The following is an 8,710-nucleotide window of genomic DNA, read 5'->3' as shown; positions in this document are numbered from 1 at the left end:
TATAACTTTATGCCAGAAGAGGTATTTTTTTTGTACTAGCTTTTTCATCAAAAACATACTAAATTGGGGGCACCTGTGTGGCTTAGTTGGGTAAGTTTCTGACTCTTGATTTCAGCTTATGTGATGATCTCATGGTCATGGAATTGAGCCCCGCATCAGGCTCCGCACTGAACATGGAAGCCTGCTTAAGATTCTCTCTCCCCCACACACATGTGCTCTCTCTTGCTGTCTCTCTCTCCCTCTCTCTCAAATAAAAAATAATTAAATACTAAATTAACAAGCTGAAAGTAATGACATTTTGACATTATATTTTTAGGCAAAGGCAGAACCACCAATTAAGATAATAGTTGCCAGTTAGGAATCACACGGAACACATCTAATTTCTGCACTGCCTTATTCATAGAATCTGAAACCCGAGACTTCGTAGACACAAGTAGAGCAAGTAAAGAGACTGCAGATTGACATTTCCTACCACACCTTAGTCATTTGTGTATATGCACGGCTTCCATGTTTCCATATATTCTAGTCTTTAGCTTTTGTGTTGTCCTAAAGGTGTGTGGTGTGATAACTTTATGTTTAGGGGTCCTGTAAGTGCTAGGCAGCTATGAGTTACCCCACTGTCTAGAAAAGGAAAAAAAAAAAAAACCTTGTGAATATTACTGGAAAAGAAAAGATCTTCTAAAGAATGATTCTCTCCCCACTTTTCCATCAACTAATACCAATCAAGTCTTCCTTCCATCTTCATGAAGTATAAACTTTCAATGCATTTCATTTAATGCATCATCAATGTTAATTTGTCTATCACTGATAGAAACTTTAGGTTGTTCAATATATATTATTTTCTATAGAGATTGTTCGGGTGTTTTGGTTGAGACAGATTCTCATTAGAATTACTGTTATATTCTTTTATGAATTTTTTCTCACTTAGTGTCATAACTTTGGGAGTGAGTCATTACTAATAAAGAACAGACATGTTTGCTAGTTTTCATGACTTTATTTGAAGTATTTGAATCACTGAATTAAATTCCCAATGTCAGTACATCAATATATTTCATTGGCTTACTGACTGTGTGTGTGAGAAATGGCTGTTTATGTTATTTACTCTTTTTACTGGTGGCACAGATTCACAGTGATTTGGCAGAAATCCTTGGTTATGAGGAAATCATTCATTTTTTTTTTTTTAGGAAATCACTAATTCTATGTGAGTTGAAAACCTTTTTCCAAAGGGTTATTTCCCTCTTAAATTTGTTTATTTTATTTTGTCATAAAAATATTAAATAGTTTCCTTTATGACACTAATTTCATGCCTGGAAAAATTTTCACAATTCCAAAATTTTAAAAACCTACACACAGGTTTTTCATCAGTTTTGTGTTGTGATTGATTCATGTAACTTTGGTCTTCCAGCTTTGCTCCATACTGCCATTAACCAACTCACACAGAGACGGTTACTGAAAGAATTCACAAAACGGTGGCCCCTTCACCCAGGGACTGGCTCTTCCCAGCATGCAAGAAAGAGATTTTACATTTCCTAGCAGCAGATATATTTATAAAAGACAGTGAGGAAAGGGCTGAGAGGCTGAGACAGCACTGTTTACATTTCTTCCACCTTTGGGTCATTCTTGTCCCCCCTGCATTATTCCTTCTTTGTTAGGAAGTGAAAGGAGGCAAGGGGTCAGGGCTGTTATTTTAGAAATGTCCAGCTCCACAGAGAAGAACTCGATATCCCTCCCCAACAAGTTTTTTTTTTTAATTAAAAAAAAATTTTTTAAACATTTATTTATTTTTGAAAGACAGAGAGAGACAGTGTGATCCGAGCAGGGTCAGAGAGAGAGGAGACAAGAATCCGAAGCAGGCTCCAGGCTCTGAGCTATCACTACAGAGGCCAAAATGGGGCTCGAACCCATGAACCATGAGAGCATGACCTGAGCCGAAGTCAGATGCCTAACCAACTGAGCCACCCAGGCCTTCCTAATATTTTTTAACATTATTCATTTTAGAGAGACAGATCGCCAAGTGGGGGGAGGGGCAGAAAGAGGGAGACACAGAATCTGAAGCAGGCGCCAGGCTCGTGAGCCATCAGCACAGAGCCTGACACAGGCTCCAAAGTCACCAACCATGAGATCATGACCTGAGCCAAAGTCAGTTGCTTAACCTACTAAGCCACCCCCGGCGTCCCATCCCCCCCAACAAATTAACATACAATGAAAGTGAATGAAAATTAGAAGCAGATTGAGTTATATAGTATGTTCAGTATCAATCAAGTATAATAGAGAAGTGAAAATATTTGTCACCTTTAAATTTCTTTCATTTTTGTTCTTAAGAAGATAGGCCATTTTTAATCAGCACGTAAAACCAATCTCTACTCTTAAATCACTTTCACAGATTGAAAAATTTTAATCATTCTCTAGAGAGCTTGCATTTTCACAGGCTTTGCTGAATTGAAATAATTTGGTTACAATGTCATTTTCCCAAAGGGAACAAAACTTCAAAAACTAAAGCACTTAAAAGTACATTTCTAAATCTGTTCTTCCTTTCTATTTTCTTATTTTCCACTATTGAACGATCACTAAACTACAATTTTATGTTTAGAACAAAAACATTATAAAAAGTGCATCTTCAAAGCCAAAGACAGAAAGCTAGTCCATAATTTCTTCTCATTAAAATAATATAGTACACTTACAATAATTACAAAAAACAATTATGTATTTTGGAGGTTTGTCCTATGGTTATAGTTTTCAATGATGTGTATACGCCTCAATTCTGGAAGAAGATTGTACAAATAAATTACTGTCTATCTTGGGATCTAAATGATTCTACCATTTTTACAGTAGCACTTTGATGCTTATCAAAGCTTTCTAGTTGAGAAACAATGAACAAAAAATGCAGAAATGGCTGTTTCTAAATCATTTATATTTAAATGTGTTTCAGACATATGGGAGACAATGTTTTCACTATAAACACATACATTTCACAAGGGACATTTCCCACATTTGACAATAAATTAAGTGAAGAGTTAGGTCATATGTACTTAGTTTCACAAACTAATAAAACAGTTAATCACTTTTTTGAATTCTGAGTCACCCATCTAATGAGAGAACTTCATTAAAACCTTAAAAAATCATTATCAAAACTTAGGATGGTAATTAACCCTGTCACTGAAGACAGATAAAAGTTGTGTTTTATCTTTATATATCCAGTGTCTCAACCAGAAATTGAATCTTAGTATATAATATACAATCAGTACATTTAAAATTATTGTATTTATATAGTCAAAATCGACCTTATCTATTTACAAAGTAAAAATTGCTTATAGAAAAATTATAATGCTGGTTTTGGCTTTTAAAATATATGATCCATGGACAAACATGTATTTATAACTTTTATAAAGAGGTTTTCCCATAACATTTTAGCAGAAATACTTGCTCCCAAAGCTTGTAAACAGTAATTTTAGGAGTAATAGACTCAGTTCACTGTCAGCTTCAACACAATCACTGCTGACACAATCAGACTTTTTTGAGCAAGGCAAACACTATATAACTTTATTCTATTCACCATAAATGTGACACACTGATGAAAAGAATGGATATTTGGAGGAACTGTGCATGATCAAGGATCAGTCAGCTGATTCTTTCAAATACTCAAGTTGTTCCATTTTTAAATATATTTTGAATCCTCTATAAATACAAAGTGTGCATTCCAATTTTGTATGATGTTATGCAAAGTGCTGTACTCAAAAAAGGAAAAAAAAAATAAAAGTGAAGCCCCGTTTCTCTAAGCAGCTTTGCTGCTCAAAACTGTGGCAAGAAGTGTGGTCACATTCAATCTCATTAATCATTCCAAAGATTAAAAATTTTTTCATGGCCTGGAATTGATACAAATCTTCTGGTGTAGTAACAAGAATTGAAACAGAAAAGTGCTTGCAGCACAGGGTGAGTGTAATTCATGTGCTGAGGCTTTTGCACATGAATTCTTTCTTCCCCCTTCTGGTCTGCTTCTTTTCTTTGGCTCTGCAGTTACTAAGCTGACATTCTTCAAATCTCCTCCCACCAACCAACCCGCCCTTTCTCATTTCTTCCCTTATCCTGACCTATTTCCCTCCAGTTGAGCTCCCACCCATCCCTGAAGGGCTCTGTTAGCTGCTCTTCACAGCAGCAATGAGCAGTTTTCCCTTGGAAAGAAGTGTGATTCTCTCCTCATAGACTCCGTACTGTTTGGTCCAGAGTAACTGAACCTATTAATGTGCCCCACTTCTTGGGCCATGATGCATTTGCAGGGGAAGGATGAAGAGGTGAGGGGGAGTCACATTCTTGGACTATCATTGACTGTCAGGACATGGATTGGGGAGGATGGTGAAATCTTTTATTGGAAAGACTACAATGGAAGAAATGGTTTTCTTTAAACCTTTAGATATTTACCTATGATCTAGGCTACCAGTTCACGGACAGTGCAACATCTGAATGCTATTTGATGATATCCTTCTATGAAATATAAAGTTCTAGGATTTCCATTTGCATGCTTGTGTTTTACTCGCTCTTAACTGGATAACTGGCGTGGAGCTGTGGACTGGCTTTGGTGGAGGGGCATGAGTGGATCATGTGTTACAGGGCACACCAGAAGTCTTCAGTACAAAACAAATATTTGGGTCCAATCATGGAGTGATCATTTACATAAATTCAATAGGAACTTCCAGGTATGTCTTCTGTGAACTTTCCTCCAGCAAGATTTACTTCCATTAATAAAGGATTCTATCTAGTTCTTTTCAGTTATTGAGAATGAAAAGAATGAAATTGAGGTAAATTTAGATGTTGTTTTCCCATGCTTTAAAAAATAATGAATGCCACTTGGCTATTTATAATCTACTATGATGCAAATATAAAGTATAATATAATGTAAATATAATGTAAATAGTAATATATATTTTACATAACATAAAAATTAAATCTAAGAAAGCATTTCATATAAAAATGGATAGATTTTTCATTTAGCACAAAATTTCAAAATTAAACCCACAATTTGGACTTTTTAAAAAGTTGAAACACACTCACAAATATAGATCTGCCATTTTAATTGTTTTATCAGGAGTTAGGTTCATAAAATACCATGGCAAAATTCATTTCTATGTATATGATAGATACTATCTCAGAGAATTTTATCGTGAAGTAAAGGCAAAGCTGTGAATAACTAGAGATTAATAGAAACAAGGTCAACTCAGTTCCCCTCAGATCTTTGCTGAGATCCAGGACTTCTTCTGGCTTTGTTAACCCGCATAGAAAACTGGGTTAGGCAGCCCTGGCTGAAGTCTTATGATTCACTGAAAACAAGTTGTCTCAGGTAGAGGAATTAAAAACCATCATGTTGATAAAAGCATTCCCCAGTTACAGAATTGCTAACTCGGTACTCTAGAGAGTAAAGGCAGGCGATATCATTCCAGAAATTACTTGGGAAAATAGAAAGTACAGTATGAAAATGACTTGCATGTTGCTATTGTTACTGATACTCGTTTAAGCTCGGAGCCCGGAGCTTTCCTCAGATTCTGTGTCTCCCTCTCTCTCTGCCCATCCCCCACTTGTGCTCCCTCTCTTTCTCTCAAAAATAAACATCAAAAGCTTTTAATAAAATATTGTTTAATATTAGAATTTTATACAAATATGCTGATTTGCTAAAAGAAAAACAACAACAAAAAAAAGGCAGCAAGGGTGACTAGTCCTGGTCCAAAGGAATCATTTTGAAATGATACAAGCACCCATGAAATAATGGGAAGCAAATGACTTCTTCAGAACCTCAGGTCCAGTCTCCAAATGTTCTCATCTGACTAAGCAAAGTATGTGCCCACAGTGTGGTGACATCATCTTGTTGTTTTGTAGTGTTCCTCCTCTCCACTCTGTCCATTGGAAAACAGCACCTTCTCTAACGATAAATCACTTGCAAAGGCTTTTAAAATTCCAAGTATGTATTTGTATGCCATTCACTGCACAATTTTCTCTTGTTTTTGCATATTGGGGAAGATGACTCTTTTTCTATATATTTTATTAAGAAATATTATAGATCCCCTCTATATTCCCAATATGCCTTTTGGTATTTAGTTTACCTGTTGTTTTGAAAACACATCTAACTTTTGTAAAAACTTATTATGTAATGACCAATAAATCTGTCTTTATTCATCTTACTATACAAATAGTGTTATATTAACCAAAGATTTATTGCCATGATTTACAACCTATTGCTTCTCTCTATAGTCTAGTATTTTTATTGATACTGCAAGCCTCTGACTCCAAGACATTTTCTTCCATTTTGTCACTATATTTTGCCACTTTCTAGTTCATATTTACACTCTTTTTCTTAATTTCTTTCATTTCTTACACTTCATACTTCAGATAAAGGCTCGTTTCTGCGACCACTCTTCCCCCTCGCTCACCAACCCACCAAATGAAAGTAGTCACCGCCAGGCGTTATGAATGTATCTCCCTAAATATTCCTCTAGTTGCTATTAAGACTGTTTTAGTTTGTCATCAGGTGTTAACCTGGATAAAACAGGCCCTGCCCACTAGTCCATCTTCCTTCATTCTCCTCTCTTCTTCTTCCAAGAGCCACTATCATGTATTTTCCTGCTGTCCTAAAAGCAGGTGTGCAGTGTGGCAGGCACTAGCAGGCAGCAATATGCAGTTACAAATTTTAAATATTCCTGCAGTATATTCATTTTGGGGATCACCTTCTAAGTATGGTGATAAAAATGTAAGTAAACAGGATAGTATGCTGTTTGTGAAATACTGGCATGTGAGATAAATTCCATAAATTTTTGCATGGAACAGTTTTGATTATTCCCTTTGCTTCAGGAATGGCTTATTCTTACCTTCAGAAAATGTTTAATTCTCAAGAGTTAATCAGTGTTGTCACTAACTATAACTCTGATCTGTACTTTTGATCTTTTATTATTTATTTTTTTTCATTTATTTTTTTTTTCAATATTTTATTGTCAAGTTGTTTTCTACATGGCAATGAGAGGGAATGACATATGGCCCTTTGTAGGAAAGTGGATGGACCTTGAGGGTGTCATGCTGAGTGAAGTAAGCCAGGCAGAGAAGGACAGAAACCATATGTTTGCACTCATAGGTCTAGCAGGAAAACAAGAGAGACCTAATGGAGAACCAGGGGGAACGGAGGAGGGAGAGAGAGTTGGGGAGAGAGAGGGATGCAGAACTTGAGAGACTATAGAATGCTGAGAATGAACTGAGGGTTGAAGGGGAAGGGGGAGGGGGGAAAAGAGGTGGTGGTGATGGTGGAGGGCACTTGAGGGGAAGAGCACTGGGTGTTGTATGGAAAACAACTTGACAATGATCTTTTATTACTTATTACATATAGTGGGACAGTGATAGGTGAAAACCTTCTTGATTCTCAGTGACCCATCACTATTGAAATTTCATTCTAAGAAATCTGTTATTTTCTACACTTCTCATTATGTCTGCCAAACATTCTTCTGACATTTGGATTAACAGAATCTCTGAGAAAATAATTCTTAACAAATCATTAGTGATTTCCTCTTAATATCTATTTCTTATGATGACAGTGTAAAGGTTGCTGATACTATATTTCAGGTTTAGAGAAGCCTTACATCAATACTACACAAAATAGTGATTGATATTAAAACTAATATTTCTGGGGAAGCTTTGAGAGAAACAAATGTCATTATCTCCCAATGGCTTGACAAGTATTATGAGGAAAAACAAGTAACAGTTCAGAAACAAAATTTTATTATCAACTGTAATATCTATTTCTTTTATCAATCTCTTATTATCTAAGGGTGTTGAATAATTTATTCAAGATTTGTGCGAGCCACGCTGCTTTTTTAACTCAGTTGTTGGCAATTTTGTTCCGTATGGTTTTGGCTTTGCAAGCCATGAAGTCTCTATTCCAACTACTCAACTCTGGCTGATTGCTAAAGCAGCCATTGCCAATACATAAACAAATGGAGGTGGCCCATGTTCCATTAAAGCTTTATTTACAAACTTAGTTGAGTGGTCCAAATTTGCCCATACCGCCATGATTTGCCCATACCTACCTACTCAAGGGGAAAGCCTAAGGGCTGATGTTGCCTGTTCTAAGAGCACACAGGGCAGGTGAGCAAACTGCCTACTGCCCCAGAGCACAGGCTGTCCGGGCGGGAAGAGTGAAGTCCATGTTAAGTGTAAGAGTAAGAGCTGTAAGAATCTAACACACTCACTTATCAAGGTGTACAAGGTATCATGTAGAAGTTCGGAAATTGAGAAAAATGTTCAGAGGCAAAATAGAGATTGACTCTTAAAGAACAATTATTAGTATTAAGGGTCTTTTCTATTTCAGGCTTGATATGAAGAGAAGGGCTGCTGTTGTAAACTACACAGATGCGCACACAAACCAGGCGCAGGAAAGCAGGAGCAAGGCAGACCTGACGTGGCCATCTTCAACAGAGCCCATCTGCGTCTTGGCCCTCAGCTGGCAGCTGTGAGCCTTGCTCTGTCACCAGCCTGAGCTGGTCAGCACCTGAGTTCCCTTCTTTGAAGTTTGAAATTCTACCAGTGGTGTTGGCTTGTTGCTCCTAGGTGTCTTGGCCCCAGTCAAAGGCTCGGACTCTGAGTGTCAAGCAGGCTTTGCTGGGCAGCACACATGTCGCTCTTCCTTGCTGCTAGATTGAGGAGTGCATCCTGTGTGATTTCTCTGCGTGTGTGGAGAGAG

This window comes from Suricata suricatta, chromosome 6 (assembly GCF_006229205.1).
Source record: "Suricata suricatta isolate VVHF042 chromosome 6, meerkat_22Aug2017_6uvM2_HiC, whole genome shotgun sequence".
Lineage (NCBI taxonomy): Eukaryota > Metazoa > Chordata > Mammalia > Carnivora > Herpestidae > Suricata > Suricata suricatta.
This window is presented reverse-complemented; position numbering follows the sequence as displayed.